Consider the following 23,113-nt stretch of genomic DNA (forward strand, 5'->3'; position numbering starts at 1 on the left):
ATGCAAAGTGAAGTAAGCAGAACCAGAAGAACATTGCACATAGTAACAGCAATCTTGTATGATGGAGAATTGTGAATGATGCTGCTATTTTCAGCAATACAATGATCCAAGACAATCCCAAAGGACTAATGATGAAGCATACTATCTGCCTCCAGAGAAAAAACTGATGGTGTCTGAATACAGACTGGAGCATGCTATTTTTCACTTTCTTTCTTTCTTTTTCTTTAATTCAAGTCTTTTTGTACAAAATGATTAATATGGAATTTTTTTACATGATTGTACATGTATAACCTATATCTTATTGCTTACCACCTTGGGGGGGAGGGATAGGAAAGGAGGGAGGAATAGAATTTGGAGCTCAAAATTTGGAAGAAAAAAAATGTTAAAAAATTTTAACATGTAATTGGGGAAAAAAATAAAATATATTAAAAAAAAGTTATCATAATAAAACATTTATTTTATTCATCTTATTCCTTGTGCTTCCAATGAAAAGGGCAAATTAGGAAAAAAAGAACAGTCTTTCTGGGAAGTAGTCAGTCCTCCTTCACTCAGAGTCTTCAGGCTAGATGACCACTCAACAGCTATCAATCTATTGTCAAGAGAATTTTTACTTTGGTTTAGCTAATGCCCTTGCAGGATTCTATTCACATGTTGTGATGAGATGATTTTGTGAGATGGTCCATTCCTACCTCACCCCCCATCATAGAAGGATTGTGGTGTAATGGAGAGAATGCTACAGCTGTAGTCAGAAAGAGCTGGGTTCAAAGATCACTTCCGATACTTACTCTGTGTGACAATGGGTGAGTCAAAATTTGTCTGAGCCACAATTTCTTCATCTGTGAAATGGAGATTAAAAACATTTTAGTGTGTACTTTGCAGTGTTGTTTATATTCATATAAATGATAATATAAAAATGAGTTAGTGTTATTTAATTCCAAATGTTCCATGGACCCTTTTCCCTTTATTCTCCATATCACTTTGTCCTACCCAGCTTCTTAATAGAGATTAGACTTCCTCTCTATCTTTTCAAATCATTTGCCTTTGTTTCCATCTAGAAGCACATTGTCTGGTCTTTCAAGAAATACTTTGTTCTCCCTGATAACTGGGGCAATAGAAATAAAGTCTTCCAGCCCTTTCTCCTTTCCTAAGATTGAGATCTACTTTCTCCTGTGTACAAAGAGGTTTTATTTAGCATTAGGAGAAACACAAATATAGCATACTTTCTACAGGTCACTACAAATCCATCAGTGCTGTTCACACTTGTTTGAGTAACAAAAGTGTCTTGCTTTATTTTTAATCTTTTTACCTGTTTCTTTGTGGTGTTCATCCTTATTTTTTTCATGTTTATCTTAGCCACTCTAAGATCAAGTTGACTTTTTCCCATCTCAAATATACTTTCCTCTTATGTCTACTTCATTCTACCTCCTTCAACTCTAGTCAAAACATCAATTCCAAACTTCTCTTTGAATAGCTTCAGTCAATCACAGCACAACAGGACCCAGGAGACCACTGGTAAGGTGGAGCATTCCAGTGAAGTAAATTAATGTTCTTGTTTCAGAAGCCATTACCTGGTTAGCCTAATTAATAATGAATAGTGTATCCCAGTTATTTCTAGAAAACAACAAAGTGAATCAGAGCCAAAGCTGGTTTTATGGGTCTGTTCCAATCCCTAAGTACCTTGGAGATTTAGATTTTCATTTGATTCAACATCCACAGCTTGTTTCAAGAGTTTGACAAATTGCTACACATTGGGTTGGGGGTGGGGTAAAGCAGACTAACAGTGAAATACAGTTTGGGTTCCCATTGACTGTGTGTTTAGAGGTAAGAGGAATGACGGAGAAGGATAATGAATTATGAGTTCTCACCAAAAGATAATGGTTTCATTATAACAGGCGTAGTACTGAATGGCACTTTAAAAAAATCAATCAACAGATGTTAATCAAGCATATATTGTTTAAAAGCCATTATTGAAAATATAAGATAGAGAACTCTCATTTCATTGATACAGGGAACTCCTAGATGAGTAAATTCTATACCAACGTACATCAAAATCTTCTCTACGACTTACAGTCTTAGGGAATTGTCTAGATCACTGAAAAATTAAGTGATTTGCCCAGGATCACAAAGCCAATGTTTCAGAGGAGGAATTTGAACCCAGGTTTTCTTAGCTGTAAGACCAGCTCTCTCTCTGCAATACCATGCTACCTTTCATAGAGAATATAAAGAAATTCTATACATGGTCCTTGTCCTTGGGGCACCTATAAATAGAGAGAAAGACACATAAACATAAAAGAGAATTAAACCTATAAAACAGAATATGAAAAATGACAAATATGATAATGACTGATGCTGTAAGAGTTCAGACTGAGGAGAAATCATTGTGGTCATGAATAATCAGTAAGAATTCTTGAAGGTGGGAAGCTCAAAAGATCCTTAATTTGAAAACTTAGGCACCTGATCTTCTGGAGATAAAAGATTTCCCAATCCAGGTAACTTCTTGGAGAAAGAAGGGAACATTCTACATTATTCCTGTAAGCCAGAGGCCATTAACTTAGTGGGGAGGGTCCATGGACAGATTTCAGAAGGGCAATGAATTTTGATGGAAAAAATACATCTTTATTTTCACTCACTTCTAATTGAAATTTAGCATTTCCTTCTGTTACAAATGTAGACCATAAACCTTACTCTGAGAAAGGACCTATGGGTTTAATCAGATCGCTAATGGGTTAGTGAGCCAGAAGGGCCTGTGACACAAAAAGAGGTTAATACGCCCTGCTACAAAGTGTTCATCTTGGAGAGAAAAGCCAGTGAATTACTTGGAAAATAAAGGTCTGAGGACAAAGTGGGGGTAGACAGAAAAAGCATGGAAGATGACAGAACCATCTCCCTCAGAGCTTTCAGGCAATAGTCATATACTTCATGAACCATAAAACAATATAAATATAAACTGTTGCTATTACTATTTACATTTTTTAATTTCCCTCTCTTTATAAATTTATAGCATGGCTTTATGTAAGTCCTCTTTTGGCCCCAAGCATTAGGGCACTGAGTACTTTCTGTCCATATTAGCAAAAGCCCCATTTTTATATTGAAGACTTGATCATATACTTACTGAAGAGAATCTTTTAATGCTCTCCTTTGGTGAAATTCTATACCTGTACCTGAGACTTTCAATCAATAAATGTTTCTGTGGTTTTATAAATTGACAAAAATTATGAAAATAATGACATAATATTGATAACATGCTTCAAAGATTTACAGATATTGTTTTACAGGTTCTCTAGTCATGCAAAAGAAAGCTCTCTCCTTACATTTGCTATGTTGTTCTGCAACTGATATGAGATGAGAAGATGAGTTTTATACTAACCTTTATACCTAGCTCTGTTTTCCGGAGGGAATAATGAAGGTTGTTCTACACATTCATCTCTCCTGCTTCAATTACTTGAAGTGGATAATCAGTTTAACACTATGAGGACAGTGTTGAATGTGTTTTGATTTTTCTTTGGTATTGATTACTATGCTTTGACATAATGTACTTTTGATTATGCACTAATGTACCACCTGGTTTCATTGTCTATCTAAACTACTGGCATATCAGGGGCATATTCTATTAACTGGCATCTCCTCAGTGTATGTATTTGCCAAGGTGGATGCCTGGAGCTTTAGAGATTACTTCTCTTTCCTACTTTATTTTACTTTAAAGGCCTATAGAAGAAGGAAAAAGAAGAGAATCATATTTTAGAGTGAAATCTCTCTTGCAATATAATGACATCACTTTCTGTTTTATTTCCTCAAGTTTCTATTAGAAAACTATCATGTTTCCCATTTACAAAAACACAACAAGATCTATAATATTATTCTGCTCACAATAAAGTAAGGGACCAAATGCAAGTAACAGGTGCATCAATAAAAGAGTATAGACATTCTATTCTACCTGTTCACAAAAACAAATAAAGAAACAAATAAATAAATAAATGATTAGGAAAAATATGTAGATGGCCTTAGTTTCATCATCTGCAGAGTGAAGGAGGTATTGACTAAATTATCTCTAAGGTGTTTTCTAGTTCCACATCTTAAGACCCTACATAGGCTCACAAAGCAAGAAATAATGTATCTTTGTTCCAATTACCTCCCATCCAACATATATAGTTTTCCAATCTGTGTTGTTCCAAGGTGAACAGCAATACATGTTTAAGCTCTGAACTGGAAAGGGATAATGGAGGAAGTCATTCTGTAGTCCAGGGATTCCTTTTGGAATAGCCTCAGTTTGCTCTAACCTCTTGTGGATCTAACAGCCTCAGCATTGCTTTGCACTTATTAGATGCTTAATAAATGTTAGGTGAATTTAATTTAAATGTCCACCATCAATAACCAAGGTCACTGTCGAGGTCAAGTTTTATATCTCTAACTGCTATGAAAGTGTGAAATCCCTTTAAAATATTTTAATAAAGAACCTCTCCTCTCACTACCCCATACATGCATACACATATACATATTTTTGAAAGGAAATGACACTTATATTGCTTTTCTTTGATTCACAAGTTTTAGTAGATGTTCATAGATAAGTGGTTTTTAACTTGAGCCCTTTTTTAATTTGATAAAGCATATGAACCCCTTCTGATAATAATGTTTACAAATATATAAAATAAAATACAATGGATACCAATTATTTTAAAATGAAGATGTATTTTTATTCCCATCCAAATTCACAGACCCCACCCCTACAACATACCCACAGAACCCCTAGAGGATACCAGGGTAAAAAGCCATTTCTTAGCCTTCATACCTATAGGTTGATGGCTAAAACTTACATTTTCAAATAGGCGGGGGAGGTTTTTCTAATTAATAATAATAATAGATAGCATTTATACTTTAAGGTTAGCAAAGTGCTTTACAGATATTCACTTAGGATCCTCACAATAACCTTGGGAGAGAAGTTCTAGTATTAACCACATTATTTATATGAGGAAACTAAGGCAAAAAGAGGTTAAGTGTCTTGTCCAGGGTGACACAACCAGTGTCTGAAACTAGATTTGAACTCAGATCTTTCTGATCCCAGGTCCAGTCCTTTATCTGCTATGCCACCTTGCTGCCTCTTTTTAGTAGATATATTATTCTCTATCACAATGATTTAAAAATGTCCAATCAAAAGATAAATTCAGCTTCAGTCTGTTGCCAATTCATAAGATTCAGTCAATGGATTGGCATTAAGGTTGGCTCTTCTTTATTCCCATGGTCTGGACCAGGGGTGGGGAACCTGCAACCTCGAGGTTACATGTAGCCCTCTAGGTCCTCAAGTGCAGCCCTTTGACTGAATCCAAACTTCATAGAACAAGTCCTTTTATTAAAGGGATATGTTCTGTGAAGATTTGGAATCAATCAAAAGGCCCACCAAAGGACCTAGAAGGTCACATGTAGCCTTGAGGCTGCAGGCTCCCCACCCCTGGCTGGATACTCCCTTCACTTGTTCAAGAAATTACTCCTTGGTGCTTTAGTAAAGTTCTTCCAAAGTTGTTGTGGCCAAAAAAGTCACCACCCTGTGGCAAATCTGGCTGTTGCTCAGATGATAGATATTTAGTCCATTGCCAGGTCTGTATTTATAGCCTCTTGGTAGGCTTGGTAGAACCCTTCAGAGGTTCAATGTATTTAATCTAAAATGAAAATTTAAAATGATAAAATCTCACTAGTTGATGTTCACTTAGTGACATAAATTTTTATTATTGTCAACTGTCTTCCAACAGATGGTCATACTTCTGCTCTAAACTGCAATACTGCTCTAAGAAAGGAATGAGTTTTTGAGAGCTTTGCAGCACAGCACACACACACACACCACGCATAAATGAGCCCTCTTCTTTCTACTGTGAAACATTGAGATATTTTAAGTGATCCAAGGATAAAAATTACTGTGAGAGTAATGATATTCTGTTCAGCCAGCTTTACATTGGAGAAGTTCATTACTATCCTCTGTCCTTCACTGAAGGGTGGAGCCATAAACTCCAAAACCTCCATTTAAAGAGGGAACTCAGCTCAGATTTTTCACCTGGCTGCACTACTTAGGAATTTCTTTGACCTCTCTAACATGCCTCCAGAAGTTCATTACCGGAAAAACATGATAAGCCTGTGAAATCTCATCTGCTCCTCTGATTGAAGGGTAGAGCCATCAACTCCAAAACCTCCTTTTGGGATCCTTCTAGTTGAGCACCTTCCCTTTTGTAAGCTCTTTGAGGGCAGGACCTGTCTTTTTTCGTATTTGTATCCTCAGTGCTTAGTACAGTGCCTAACAGAGTGGGCACTTAATAAATCTTTAGTGATTGATTGACAGATATAACCCAGGTTAGTGTAACAGCCAGATAAACCTAGTATCCCAATGACTGCAGCTGGACTATAGGGAACACTTGACTTTGAGTGAGGCAGGGGCATCTGTTGTTTTTACTATGGTAAGAGAAGCTCAGCAAGTAGATCAGAACATTTGCTGTGAGAAAAACTGAACTTCCACCAAATTTCACATGAGGCACCATTGAGAAGTCTCATAACATTTCCCCTTCCATTCTGAAAAAATCCTACCCAACACCTCTTTACTAACTTCACAATTCCTGCCATTCTATGCCAGATACTCTTTAACTTTTAGGAACTTCTTAAAGGATTTGTAGCACACAACACTGTAAGAAGTGCCTCCTTTCCCTTATTGTGTGCATCATATAAGTAGCATCAGGCTGGTATGCCTACATTTGCATGTGTCAAACTTTTACTACTTCTTTTCTGTTGAAGCTTGTCATAAGACACCAAAGCATTTATTAACCTGTCCTTCAGAGAGAATGTTTCTGCCAAAGTTCATCTTCCCATTACACTTTTTTGACCTCCTTGAAAATTCCTGGAACACAACTTCACATCAAGTTATAATATTGCTACCCTTCTCAAACAACAACTACAAGTTGCATCCATGTAGCATTTATTCATTTGGATAAGTATTACAATTATTATTGTCTTCATTTTTTTTAGAGATAAGGGAACTGAAACTCAGAGGAGCTAAGTCACTTGTCCATGGTCCCACAGCTAGTTAAATAAGAGAAAAGAGACTGTGACCTAAGTTTGTTGACTTGAGTCCATAGCTCTTTATACTATAGACTTATATGTCTATGTATTCTACCATCATTTTCTTTATTTCCACTGTTCCTTCTTGCTCGTTTTACCACCTTGCTTTATACAGTCAATTTTAATTCTGCATTTTTATGTGTCCTAATTTGAAATTGCTTCATTTTCATTCCTTTTCCTGTCTCTACTAAAAAACAAAAACAAAAATAAATAAATAAATACAAACAAAAAAGTTTTGACATTTTTTTTGTAAGGACCAGCAGACTTTTCACAAACTTCCTGATAAATTCTACTCAATACTGGCCTAAGGGTAAATTTCTTTTCTTTTGTTTTAGCTCCTTGTATATCCATGGAAGTATGAAAAGCTATTACTGTTATTGGCAAGAATGTTAATAAAATTTAATTTTAAGAATCAGTTGTAAAATTTTTAAATGTATTTTGAGGAAAAAAATAACTATTATTTGTAACTTTGGATATGTGATAAATAGGGATCCAATTCATCCAAACTAGAATGTGTTTATTAAGTGGGTACTCCATACAAGGCACTGTGTTAGGGTGCAGGGGCTACAGAGGGAAAATGAAGAAATTGCTTGTCTTCAGGGAACTTCTATTTTACTAGTGACATGACATGGGTATAAACACAATTACTGATGTATGTATTTTAAAATGTATATTTAGAGATAGAAAACCTAGGTTCAAATTCTGATTTTGTCACATATATTCTTATTTGTTTGTGTGTGTGTTTGTGTGTATTTGTTTTTATACATCAAAACTTTATTTGGGTGAATATAGGACTAAGCTGAAAAAGCTTTACATTAAGATAATGAGAAGCAGCATGGTTTAGTGGATAGGACACAAGACATGGAATCTGGAAGACCAGGGTTCAAGTTCTACCTTAGACATTTATTAGCTATTTGACCCTGGGCAAGTTGCTGTGTTTCACTTTCCTTATCTATAAGATGAAGAGGTTTGATTAGATGGTATCTAAGGTTTCTTCTAAGTCTATGATCCAATGATAAGGTAGGAGACCTAATCCTCACTTTGTGACTGATTTATTGCATGACCTTGACTAAATCACTCCCCCTTTCTGGGTTTCAGTTCTGTTATCTGTGTTATGAAGAGTTTATACTAGATTGTCTTTAAGATCCCGTCCAGTTCTAATATTTTATGGCTCTAAGTTATTAAAGCTTAAAATTGCCCTCAGACTTTTAGGACACCCTGTACTATGATACAAACACCATGATTTCTTAGTTGCAATTACTCCCTCTACTGGTAAAGATGGTAGCCCATTCAAGTATTTTCTTCCTATGCAACTCTTGTAAGTCATTGATAGTGGGTGGCTATTTATTCTTGGAGAAGGAAGGGAGAGAGCTATAGTGGAAAAAGTACTAGGTTTGGGGTCATATTGTGAAACAGGGATTGAATCTCAGCTCTGCCCCCTTTATGGCATGGGGAAAATTACTTAAACTCCCAGGACCTCATACCCATCACAAATAAATTGAACATTTGGACATGATGGCCTCAAAGATTCCTTTAAACTTCAAATGTATGAGCTTATGGTCCCAAGTCACTTGAACTCTTTGAAGCTGTTTCCTCATTTATAAAATGGGGAATATATATAAAATAATAAAAACTATAAAATACCTTCCATACCTATGTTACAACATTATTGGGAGGACAAAAGAAGATAATAGATATCAAAGAATAAGAGATTCATAGAATTTGAAAACTGAAAGGAATCTCATTGGCTATAGTCCAACTTGTATTTGAAAAAGAACTCTCACCACAGATATTTTATAATGTTCATCTAACCTTTGCTTTATGACCACCCAGGAGGGGCAAACCCATGTCATAATTCCCAAGGCAAGCCATACACTTATGGATAACTTTGTTTGCGCAAGTTTTTACTGACATAAAGTCTAATTATGCTTCTTTGCAGCTGCCATCCGTTGCTTCTACTTCAAAAAACTGAAAATAGAAGTCCATGGGGTTTGTGAATATGACCTCTTCCTACTTTTTCCTCTGAGACCAAACAAACCTTACGTGAGAGAGCCCTTCAAATACTTGAAGTGAATTACTGCATCCTCTCCAAGTTTTCTCTTCTCCATTATAAACATCTCCAGTTCATATAATTGATTCTCATATAGCATACAGTAAAGGCCTTTAGCCATCCTGGTTGACCTCTTCTGGACTCCATCTAGACAATCTATATCCTCCCTAAAGCTGTGGTGCCCAGAATGGAAGACAATATTCCAGATGTAGTCTGGCCAGGACAGAAATGTGAAAGTGCTTTAAGCAATATGCAATTAAATTATTGCATAATCATCCACTTCAGCATCATTAATTGTAATGTCATTAAAAGTAAAAAAATGGACATTGAACTCAAGAATTGGATGTTCCATCTGGTTATTGATTTCTTAAAAAAAAAATAAAAGCTTCCATTTTGGGAAATAACGAGTCAAGCCCCCCTCCCTTGCCTGAGCTATCATTCCAGCCCATTGCTTCCCCTTAGTGATGTTAGCCTCTCATAATGTAAAACATTTCTTCATTTCCAACAGATAATACTTTCAGTGAAAAGGTAATTTTTGAAGTCTATTACTTGCATTCTTAGTGAGGAGTACAATGTAGCATTTTGTTCTAATATGCCATTGAAATTGTTTGAGTAGCTACAACATGGAATCAAATACAAAATGTCAAAATGGTTTCCATTAACTATGCACATTTGCTCTGCTTCAGTTAATGGCCATGTTTTTGTTCTCTCCCTTCGCCTTCGCATCTATAAGATGAAATGATTCAGTTGATGTAACTGAAAAGTGCATTGAAAAGGTAGAGCAAATTACAAAAGCACCAAGCCACAATTCCACCCACGTACTTTATTTTATAATGAAGTTTAATAATGACAGAAATTGTCGTTAGATTTAAACATCCGTCATTTCAGCAATTGTAGTTAATGCGAATATCTCCTATGGAGTAATGTTTTATGAAAACACGGGAAGAATTGTACATTATGTTAGGCTGAAATGTCATAATGAAATCTTAACTAGATGATATTATGGAAACATATATTATATTAAGAGAAATTTACTTCAACTTCAGGGGACAGAATAAGAATTGTATCTCTTTCAAGATCCTCCTCTGACCAGGATCATTTTTCTCTCTTTCTGAAACCCAGATAAATAATAAGATACAGTCATTCTTCTCTTCCATAGGAGGCATATTGGAGTATCCAAGGGTATTCTTATGGCATCTAAACATTTTCTTGGGGACAAAGCTGCAACAACTACTGAAAGCAATAGTACAACTATTGGTTTGTTTTTTGTTTTTTACAAATTATCTACAGAAAAGATGTTGTATTAGTTTAGAATCTACAGCCTAAAGTTTCCCCTTGAGCTTCCCAGCCCCTTAAATATGTATGTGTGCGGACGGGGGATTCCTCATACCTGAACCACTATACTGAAGATCAAGTTGTTATAGAACAGCACATGTGTGGGTCCATACACATCTGCAGTTTCAGACTTTCAGTGGGTCCCAGATTTAGCACAGAAATGAGGTTTTAAGATCATCTAGCTGAACTCTTTTATTTTATAGCTCAGGAAAATGAGTTCCAGAGAGCTGAGGCTACTTACCTGAGGTCACACAATTAATAAATATAAGAGCAAGGATTTGAATTCAGTTCCTCCAATGCCAAATCTCTGGCCCTTTTCATTTCATTTCGCCTGAGTGGTCAATAGTATGATTTTTTCCCATCTTTATTTTTAAAAATTGATGAGACAGCTCCCAGCTGATAAGTGCAAGCTGTGGATTGAAATATTAATAAAGCAATAGCATTTTTTTTTTCATTTTTCACTTACTGCACTCTCCACCCCACTCAGTAGGTTTTCTCTCTACCCTTATCAGGAAGGATAAAAAAAAGTCACTATAACTGATGAAGATCATGTAGGAAATTTATACTAATTAATGAGGACATACTTAAAGAATATGATCCTTTAAATTCCTCCAGAATTCCTGCCCCAGCTCTATGTAAAATACAGCTTGGGTCTCCATATAATTTAGTTCCATGTGGCTTATGATAATGTAGAGCCTATACAAGGTGAAAGGAACTGTTTTAAAAGGAGGTAAACTCCCTTTGTATATGTTTAAATATATTCAGCACCACCTAAAGTTTAATGCTATGAAAACTCTTGTTTAGATTTCAGTATGTATATATCCATGTATCCCTCTCTGAATTTTAAGATTTTCAAAGACTACCACTACAAGCTTTATAACAAGCTTTGGAACTTGTGCTACCTTTGTTTTAAAAATGCAATTTTAACTTTCACCACGAGGTGGCAGTAAAATGTCATTCCCTTTTATAGCTGTCAAAGCAATGGGTTCATGTGACTTCAGACAGGTACTATTAGTAATATTTTCTAAAACAGATATGACTCAAAGGATAGTAGATGATAGATCTAGAGGTGGAAGGGACCTCAGAGGCTATTTAGCCCAATTTCTTTAATTTAGAGGTGAAGTAACTAAGGTCCATGTATGACTTGCCCAAAGTGCCACACAGCAAGGAAATATTGCACAGTCTGAATTTCAGTCCTCTGATTGATTGTCTCCCTTGCTCCTAAACAACACTTAAGAAACTCATGTATTTAGAGAACTGTGGTAAAGAAAACAGAGAGATGACCTGGAAGTCTGGAAGACAGAGGTTCAAGTCCTTCCTGTGACATATACTGGCTATGTGAACCTGGGCATGTCATTTATTCTCTAAGTAACTTAAGCAACTAAGACTGTAAATTACAGGGAAGATGCTGACCTGAATTATTAGAGAAAGTTCTTTGCCAATAAAATTTCAGGCCCAGTTACATATCTATGTACTTACCTAAAGCTACATACATATGTGTGTATAATATGATAGGATATGACCTACCACCATTTGAATTTTTACATGGCTAAGAGAATAAAAACAAGAAAATCTCACACTCCTTTTCCCATTGGAAATGCAAAAAAGGTAGCCACTATTTTATCCTCTAAGTAATTATGTAAGTTTAGATCTGGAAGAAACCTCAAAGATCATCTAATCTAATCCCTTGGTTTTGCAAATGAGGAAACTGAGGCTTGGAAATGTGAAATGATTTGCCCAAGATCACATCCAGTTAAGGTCAGAGCTAGGACCAGAGCCGTGCTCTCCTGACTTCTAGACCAGAGCTATTTTCTCTATTCAACATTGCCTGTGAGCGTTTAAAATAGGGGAAATCAGAATATTTACTCTTTCCTGAAACCTTTCTCCATTGCATATTCACATACATTTTCATTTTAAGATAATATTCATTCTTATTATGACATAGAAATCACTGTTGGCTCATAAGGTTGATTCAATAATGAGTGCATTTTCATTTCTAATCAGATAATCTCCACCCTAAGAAGTTGCCATAATCAACTAATGCTTCTGTAGTCAGGCTGGCATCTGCCAATGACTGAACCTAGGAACTATACACATCAGTTATTCCAAACCTACATCTTCACATCAAATGAAAATGAAATAGCAAAATCCCAAATCCTTTGAGAGAGCCTCTTACACTCTTTTTTTGTATGGAAATTCGATCATCTCAGTAGAGATAACTGAACAGGCTGGTGTTTTTTCCTGACCTTTTGAGTGAACTAGAGGCAAGAGAGGGAAAAATGCATTTGTCTTGACTCTACAATATAAGTTTGAGTTTTTGATTGGACATTAAGACGACAAAGATACATTGCCTGAAACTGGGCTGAATGCACCTGCTGTGATATGAACAGTGGCCTAATGTTTTTCTACTACAGCTTAACAACCTATGTTGGCCACATCTAATTTACATGATCCAGCTCTTACGAGATTAGTATGTTACTGTTGTTTTCATGCAAAATTTCATGTATTTCATTCTGTTTTGCCTAAGATATTTGAGATCCTGGTAAAGAAATATTAGAACAAAGGATGATTGCCTATTACTTCATAAGGAAACAGATCATTCATATTTAAGCTAGGAATATTCCATTGAGTATCAGATATCCCTTTGAATAGTTTCCTAGGCAAATTGAATATGAGACATTAGATGTATTATGAGACATTATGAACATCTAACTCATAGCACTAAAAAGGATATCTGGCCAATTTCTGCCATCCAAGATCACCTCAAGAAAATGATTCAGTCAGTTACGAAACAAATTAATTTTGCTTTTTTGCTTTCTCTGTCCTTGTGTTTCTTTGTGTGTCCTACAGAACAATTTCCTTTTGGTGTTCACCTGTCACTATAAATTCAACATATTCAAAACTGAACTAGTCATCTTCCTCCCCAACACCTAAATTGGCTGACTTTCTCAACTATTGCTTTTCTGTCAACATCAACTTTATATCCAACAGCTTTCGTAAGCTTGAAAAGTTGGTGTCACCTTTGGTTTATACTTCACCTCATATAGCCCAACAAATTACAATGTCTTTTTCTCTTATATCCTCATACGCAGATTTCTGTAATAATTTCTTAAGTGGTGAGCCAATTCTCTCATCTCTTGAACCAATCCATATGGAACAATACTACAAAACAGATTTTCCTGAAACATCACTTTTAGTGTAACCAGTCCCTTAGTCAAGAATCTTTAATGATTCACTATTATCTGTTAATAAAAATAACAGTTCATCTTCCTATAGCATTTTATGGTTAAATAGTACTTTCCTAACAACACTATGAGATAGATAGGATAAATATTATGCTTCAAATTTTACAAAGAAGGAAACTGAAGCTTAGAAAATTAAGCAACTACCCCAAATCATACCAATAGTACATGCCACAACCAAAATCTGAAATTAAACCTCCTAATTCTAGCCCTGCTCTCTTTTCATTAATCCTTGTCCCCACACCCCCAGGAATCTTCACATAATTTGGTCTCATTTTTCTTCTCTCGTTATATACTAATATATACACTTTGTTGCAATCAGGTTGGTCTTCCAACTATTCCATGTATCTTCTATGTCTTTGTATATTCTGACTTCTTTGGAATGTCCTTTCCCTTCTTTTACACCTGCCCAATCTAAGGCAACCAAACCCAATTTAAGGAGAGTAATCTCTTCCATGAAAACATTCTCAATTATTTCAGTCTATATTGATTAATCCTTTCTCTAAAAATTGTAACACAGCTTAACTGATGATATAAACTTTTCCTCTACTACTCTGTGTTTCATGCTATCTTTTTCCCATAAGAAAATTTAAGGTCCTCTGTTCCATTCTTCAATTTGTCCATCCATTCATCTATCCATACAATCATCCATCAATTCATCCAATAAACATCAATTAAAAACCTAGTATGTGCCAGGTACCTTGCAAGACAATGAAGATTCAGAGGCAAAAGCCAAAAGAATATTTTCTCTCAAGAGGCTAACTGGAAAATATAAGGTCTGAGAAAGTAAAAAAGCAAAATCAATTTGTTTTATAATTGATGAAATGAATAATGTTCTTGACATGACTTTGGATAGCAAAAATTGGCCCGATATCCTTTTCAGTACTATGAGTTAGACATTTATAATGTCTCATAAGATGTCTAATGTCTAATATTCAAATGGATACTATACAAAGGGATATCTGATATTCAATTGAAAATTACTATATGAATGGTCAGTTTCTTCATGGAGTGTTAGACGCTTCTATTGTAGGGAAACTGTGTACACAGAAAATTAAATACAAAATACATGGAAAGTAAATACAGTGAATCTGGGGAATGAGAAGCAAGGACTAGCAACTGAAGTGATCAAAATAATTCATTTGAGTTGAACCTTGAAGAAAAAAGTTAGTGATTTTAGGAGACAAAAATGAGAAGAGATGCTGCTTCCTTTTTTTCCCCCACAATGCCCAATACAAGGCTTTTAAATTAAGTTGTTTGGGCTTAACTCAGCTGTTACAGAATACTGGAGTTCATGGGATTATGGGATGTAAAACTAAAAAGAAACCTTAAGAGTCATCTAATCCAACCTCCTCATTTTACAGAAGAGAAGACTGAAGTTGCCAAAGGTAAAGTGATTTTCCTAAAATCACACAAGTAGTAAGTAACAGGTCTTTGATTCAAACCAAATGTCATTTCCTCCCAAATATTCAATATACTTTCCATGCCATTATCTGAGATGAAATGTAAATGAAATGTAATGCTCCACTCCCCTATTTTTACTCGGTACCAGATTCCCTGTGAAGAGAGAAGCTTCCTTTAAATAATTTTCAGTGTTTGGGATGCTCTTTGGAAGACTCCTTTAAATACCAAGCTATTGAAATAAATGCACTGACAAATCTCTAAAAGCCCAGCTAGGAGGGATAGAAAAACACACATAGAGCTGTCTCCCAGGGGACAGAAATTCCTTTTGAAGATTACCTGGATACCATGGGTGATAACTTAGTAATTTTTCCTTGGTTTCCAGGACCACCAGAGATTATTCCCTGAACAGCTGGACTAAACACACAATCAGTGAGCACTGTTAACAATATTCTGGCTGTTAGAACATATCAAGGGACTCAATTCATGAAAGAATCATAATGTTCCTTCTCATGGGTTCTATTGTTAGTCACATAAAATATTATCTTGGTAATCAGACCAGAACTTTAATCATATGTTAGAACCAAAAATACATTTTTAATCTAAATTTGTTCTGTCACTGTAGTAAACACACACACATACATACATGCACACATGCTATACACATTTTTGTAATACAGATTTGTGAAATGATGAAAACCCTGCTATCATTTATGGTTTCCCTTCAGAACGGACACTTATTTATAAATGAATGGCTCTGTAATAACCCAGTGGCACCTTCATAAATCTCCCCAATGTATGGCAGGCTGTAACACATCTGATGAGAAATGTGTTTACTCTTTCAGGATTAAAAATAGAAAAACACAATAGAACAAGTTCATTGGTAGGTTCAGGTGTCCACTTAGTTTATAATAGAATCAGGAAATGAAAGTGCCCCATGGCACAGTTGAAAAAAAATACACTAGAACCCATTTTTAGGGAAGATGACCAAAAGTGTGTTACCCAGTTTCTTCAGTTATTGGCACTAAAAAAAAATTAACTGTACCTCCTTTCTACCACCTAAATATTTATTCAAATCTCTAGCTTATTATTTTCTTCATTAACAACATTTCCCCTGCTGTTTAGCCAAATATGGGAGGGATTTTGCAAATGTCAGAGGCACTCAAGTTGAATCAACCAGGGGAAGTGATAACAAGACTTATAATCAAGTAGAACTACAATAGTGGCACATTTCAAGCTGGGAAATAACAGATCAATACAGAAGGCTCTTTCCCATGAGATGATAGTGCTATTTGTTCTTATTTTGTGATTTGTTTCTACTGATCAAATCACAAGTACAATGCATTTAAGTGTTAACCTTCAATTTGTAAATGATCATTTGTGTTTTAATCTTCAGAATGCCAGAAGAGAGTAGCAGGGTGCTATTTGGGAAGAGAAGCTGAGGTCTTAAGAACAAAGGAAAGCATCAGACAAAACATTTTAAGGAAAGAATTGGTGTTTTAAAAGCTCCTGATTAGATTATGAAAATCTCCTTCTAAAAAGCTCTAATGAGGCAGGTAGGGCCATGTGTAATAAAACAGCAACTGGCTCAATAGAAAAATGAGGAGCCCCCCAGGTTTCAATTTATTCTAGCATTAGGAAAAGTGTAGTCGAACTAAACATGCCCATATAGATTTATTGAGGAAATTGTCTTTCAAATTTGAAACCATGGATATTTTTTACACTTAATTTTGGGATTTGGGAAGGTCTTCTTAGCCTTGTCCCTGAGTGGGCTAACCTGCGGTCTAAACCAATCTGAGCATATTAGTGCCCTCTCTGCTTCCACTGGTCAATATTAAAACATTCCCCACTCCTTTCATTATACTGGTCCCAATTATAAGATATAGACCACATTCCTGATTGCTAATTGTAGGATACAATTCCCATCACGCTAAAATATTTCAATTTGGTAAACACTGAAAAATTAGATGAATGCCAACTGCTATTTCTCTGAAAGTGAATCATGCCACAAAACCAAAATACAAATCATGTTTCCAAAAGCCAACAAGAGGTAAACATTCATTTCCTATGTGGATGAAATAAATTAGCAAATAGGTTTTCTAGTTGAAGAAAAAATCTTCCCATTCTTTCTAATAGAAGCGTGTATTTAAAGTGAAGTGGTTAGGGCTTCATTCCAAGGAACCAAATTCAGAAGCAGCTGACTATGTGAAGTCTTCAGCAATTTAGAAACAGTGAATCAATCAACCAACAAGCCTTACAACAAGGCTGGCACTGTGTTAAAGCTTGGGATTCAATGAAAGGCCAAAAAAAAAAAAATCCCTGCCTAAGGTGCTTACATTCTAATGGGAAAGACAAAATACATATAAATAGTTACATACCTCCAAGATATAAACAGAGTATATGAAAGGCTAGGAAGAATGATTTTTTCAAATAGTAAGCTACAAGATAAGCCCTTTCCACTCACCTCAACCATGACTTCTCTAGAAGCAATATTTGTGTAGTTGCTTCTAGGTCTTTACCTTCCCTACCATGGGGAAGTGTCTGCCCCAAGCCCTCATCTGAGGGCACATATCATTTCACTGGCCCCTGACATGGTGCTTGTCCAAGCTGCAAAAATGCCAACATATAGCTCTGCATTATAATTATAATTAGTCATTTCTTTCTATACTTAAAAATAATCCATCATTAAAGAAATATTCATATGAGTTGGATTTTTTTATCAGTTGCATAACTTGAAACTGATGATCAACTGGTATGGACAGGGAGGTCATTCAAGTATGTCAGTTGTTAGACAGGAGTAGTGATCACCCATTGTCACAAGTCAGCCATGGAAAGTAAGTTAAAGGAAGTGATGAACATTGGAAAAATTGAATCTCTTGGTGGAGTGAAAAATCACCAAGTCAGTATTTTAGAAAGCTTTGGCAAATTTGTGCTCCTAACAGAAAAGTGCAAAAGTATCTTTCTTTCTTGAGGGAAAATTATTTTATAAGAACTGAAGTGATTAAAAAAACAACACATCATTTACTGACTCATGAATAGCACTTTTCTTATGGGACAATATCCCAAGAACTACAGGCATTTTTGTAGTGTTCCCTTGAGAAGCATTAGAGGTATCAAAAGTATCTAGCATTTCATGATCGATGTGAAATAAGGGCAGCTCATTGAGTTATTTATTGTTCTATTCATGCTGGAATCTGAAAGATCCTGTCCTCAAGATTTGAAGGCATCCACCTAATCTTTACAGACTAGTGTTCACATTATACTGAACCCGTATAAGTTATTGTTGATTGTTTATTTTTTCATGATCCACCACTAAACTCTACTAGGGTAAGGGAAGAAAGAGAATTTCTATTTTAAAAAAAATTGAAGAAAAGTAGGCAGCTATAAATAAAGATTTAATTTCTTCCTTTGCCTCATTGGAATTGACTTTTCAGACTAAGTAAATGTGGTACTAAAAAGAATGATCAGGGAAACTTATTCAGAAGCTTTCTGCTAAGGATATAGTAGGTGATTCAGCTGTCACCGACACTGTAAATGTGATGATAGTGGTTTAGATTAATCTCTGTGGACCAAGAACCTCACCCTCATCTATTCCCTCAAATTCTGCCTCAAGAGATTCCCATATAGGAGAGGTCACCATCATAAACATTTGTGTTTCCCACTTGCTCATCCTAAGTACAGTACTATGCAAAGCTCAATGGCTCCAGTTGTCTCCAACAACCCAGAAATGTCTGACTTTGCCCAATGTTGTGGGTGGTATTGGAAAGTGGGCTGGGCTCTTTTGTCAAGATGAGTACTCCCAAGCTGTCTCCAATGGAGTTCATTTCCCACTTTGTATGATAATTTTACCAAGAGTCTAATTGCACTGAGGGAAGACCAGAAATCCTTTGTAATACTCAACCACAACATGGATTTTGTTTTATGCCTCCTTTAAAGAAGGGCTTTCTAAATACTGATGGCACCATAAAAAGGAGCTATTAAGGGGAACCACAGGGTGTCTCTGATGGTAAGGGCTGATTAGCCCTGACAGCTTCCAACTTTTAAATTCATGGAAAAGCAAACCACAAATATTTCGGTCAGCCTAACATACAGATATATTTTAGGCCACACTGTACCTCCTCCCTGTCTGCCTTTTCCCCTCCCCCACCTCTTTCCACCCTGCCCATCTGTTCTAAACTGGTCCTTCTGTTGGAAGATGTTCCTGGGAGCTTTCTTAGGTCATTTACAGCAAGAGGGTCTCAGTCATATCAGTATTTTCTTACATGAATTTCAGCCTCCTAATTGGAATGTACTGCATGAATTTATAATGCTATTTTGTCCTGAATTATGAATAATGTTAAGAGAGATTTTTAGAGACAGGGATAATCTGGGAAAAGCTGAGGTTCTTTCAAGTCCCTAAATTTCCAAGAAATGATGAAATTAATTTGAACCTTACACTTAGTTCAGGTTTCATTCTCTGACCTTGCACCCCAGAACCCACGAATAGAACAATTGTCCTCCAAGGGCAGAAACTCAAAAACTGGACATTTTCTGGGTCCCTAGTTTTGGACAATGAGATATCAACTCCAATCAGTGTGCATAATGCCCCAGTGGCTGCCAGGAATGGCTGCAATATTGACGCCTTTCAGTGTGGATCACATCATTTCCCAATCAGAGTTCAATAAAATGATGCTGTAGTTAACAAGTTTGATAACATAGTTACTTTAAAACATGGAACTTATCAGAAGGAAGCCTGTTTATGCATGCCACAGCTACATTTAATTGTCAATAAATAAACAAAGATTTGCTTCACCTATTGTCATGTATATCAAGTAAGTCATTAATCTAAACTAATGAAGCTTAAGATATATGACAGACAGTTTTTATGGTGCTCCTTCTTAATGATATGTTTGCTTTTCATTACAATGCCAAGAGAGCCCATTATCAAGAAAGCAACACATTATAGCCCAGAAGCATTGAAATCCTCTCCTCCACTCTTTGTTCTGAGTTCACAATAAGCAGCACTTACACTTACATATTCATGTTCTCTCTCAGATGAAAAGCATTAGTTTGAAGTGAATGGGAGGGAGTGAGGAGGAGAAGGATGCATCTAATAATCCAAATCTGCTTTGCTGTTTCTCTGTTTTCTTTTTTTAATTCAGACCTTTTAACTCACCTAGGATGAAGATGGATAATAATCCAACCTAGTTTAGGTGAACATCCAGAATGCCACTTATTAACATAAAGTATCATTATCATAGGATGTTTCAGAAATTGGGAATACATTAGATAACAAGTTAATGATGACAAATAGAAGTTTTTTTAATGATTATTATTACAGTAGCATAGAAAACTCCCTATGAGAAAATTCCTCTAACTAATGCAGATCTACCACTATTATGCAACATATAGGGTTTTTTTTTAAAGAGTTCCCCTGTTCATTCAGTTGCCCAGGATTATGTAGGCCATATGTAATCAGGGTCAAAACTTGAACCTTCCTAATTTCTAGGCTGGTTTTATAGCTCCCTGCCAAAAAAAAAAATTACTGATCACAAAACCCAAAGTATACTATTAATTACATTCTTATTTCAAAGTCACCATTAGTCTAACATATTCTCAGAATTTCTTAAAGATGTATGAAACATATAACTCATCTATGTGTTATTATTCTGCTTCCTGAGTGATAAAATTTTGGACAACCTTTTTGATACCATAATAGTTGTATGGATCCATGACTTCATGGAAGTTGGCATTGCCTTCAACAATGAAGGCTGCTGAACAACTTCACAACAATTAAATATTGATATTTCTTAACTTGTTGAAAATATCAAGCCTTTTTTTAGCTGATCTGGTGATTTTGGATATCTTCATATATAATGGTGCTTCTTACTGAATCATTGAAGTCTCTCCCAATTATGATCCATCTTCCACACAAACACGCACACACACACACACACACACACACACGCACACTCACACACCCCACACAAACACCACTCAGTAAACTCCAATTGTTTCCTATTACTTTTAGGATCAAATATTAACTCATTTTGGCATTTAAAGAGCTTTACAACCTGTTCCCTTCCTACATTTTGATTTCTTAACATATTACCCCCTTCCACAAACACTATCATTCAATTATACTAGCAGTGGTGTGCTGAAGTCAGCTCATACAAGCTCTGTAGTTTGTTAAATTTTTAGTGTAATCATTTACACCTCAGAAATAGGCAAACACTGTAAATCATGGCTTGATTTATTGTTTTATTTCTTGACTTAAGAAAATGATGACAAAAATTTTAATAATGTAAATTAATATTGAAAGTATGTGAGGCATACTTTTTTTTTTTTTTTTAGAAAGCCACTTCTGATGCTGGCCTATTTGCTTCCTTTCACACACAACACTCCATCTCCTTTTTTCCTTAACTTAGCATTGGCTCTTCCCCATGCCTTCAGTATTGTTTTTTTCTTTTAGAATTACTGTCCTCCTTCAAAATTTAATTGAAGTGCCACCTCCTCAAAAAAAAAAAAAATTTTCCCACTCCCCTGCAGCTACTAATACTTTCCCCTCTAACACTACTTGTCATCTACTCTGTTATTGTATGTATTGATTATTTATGTGTTGTTTTTCTCATTTGAATGTAAGCTCATTGAAGGAGGGAGCTGTTATCATTTTTTCTTTGTATCTCCAGGGCTTAGCCCAGTGCTTAGCAGAAAACAAATACTTAGTAAATGCTTATTGATCAGTTAAATTAAAAAACAAAAATATAATTTTTCTATCATCCACTATTATTAAGAGACAAATTATAATATAAAAATTTCAATACCACATGATGAATAGTAGAGTTTGATTGAGAAATAGAATGGAATAGAACAGCACTTATTAAATTCTTATTATGGGCCAATCACTATGTTAAGCACTATGAATAAAAATTAAAAAGCGAGACACTCCCTACTCTCAAAGAGCTCACATTGTAATAGGGGTAGAAATATAGTTGAGTTCAATCGTGGGATAGATGGAAACTCCAGTAGTCCTTAGGCTCTCAAATCTCACCTAGCTGCATTCCTTTGGGACATTGATGACTTCTGCACCATGCTTTAGTAAGCTAATTATTGAGAAAACTTCATCATCCTGCAAAATCTAAGCATGGCTCTAACATCTCATCACTATCCTCTGCTCCTCTGATTGAAGGATGGAGCCCCAAACTCTAAAACCTTTATCTAAGGAGAGGTCTCAGCACTGATATCTCATTTCCCACCTGGCTGCACTACTTTGGAACTTCTCCACCAATCCCTACAATAGGTACCTTCTCCCTCCTCCTCTTTTCAGCTTCCTTTTGTGTGCTGTCTTCCCCCATCCAATTGTAAGCTCAGTAAGGGCAGGGACTATCTTTCTTTTTTCCTATTTGCATCCCATTCACCCTACTTCTAAAACTTAGCACAATGCCTCCCACATAATAGGCACTAATTGGCATTTCTCCAGTCAATAGTGACCTAGAGCATTTTTTCATATGACTATATACAAATAACTTTTATTACTTTGTCTAAAAATAGCCTGTCCTTTTCATTTGACCATTTATCAATTGGGGAACGGCACTTATGTTTATAAGTTTGACTCATTTCTCTGTATATTTGAGAATTGAGGCCTGTATCAGAGAAACTTACTATAAGAGGTTTTGTTTTTTGTTTTTCACAATTGTGGTTACTAAAGTGTATATTTCCCTTCATCCTGTTTTTCCCCCATTATTCTTAGTCTTTTTCCTCTTATGGTGTTCATGCTCAAAACTGTTTTGCTTCTGACTAGTACCTTCCCCCAATCCACTCTCCTTTCTATTAGACCCTCTTTTATATAAAAAAAAAATTTTAATTTATGGAATAAAAGAAGTATTTCAATGACATAGTACAATAAAAAAGAGGATTGCATACGAAACTACAAATCTGCTATACACAACTTCCTATTCCTTTCAAATATACAACAAAACTATTATGTATATTTCTTTTTTTCTTCCCTTCCCCA

The sequence above is a fragment of the Vombatus ursinus genome, unplaced genomic scaffold, assembly GCF_900497805.2.
Source record: "Vombatus ursinus unplaced genomic scaffold, bare-nosed wombat genome assembly UNPS02014812.1, whole genome shotgun sequence".
NCBI lineage: Eukaryota > Metazoa > Chordata > Mammalia > Diprotodontia > Vombatidae > Vombatus > Vombatus ursinus.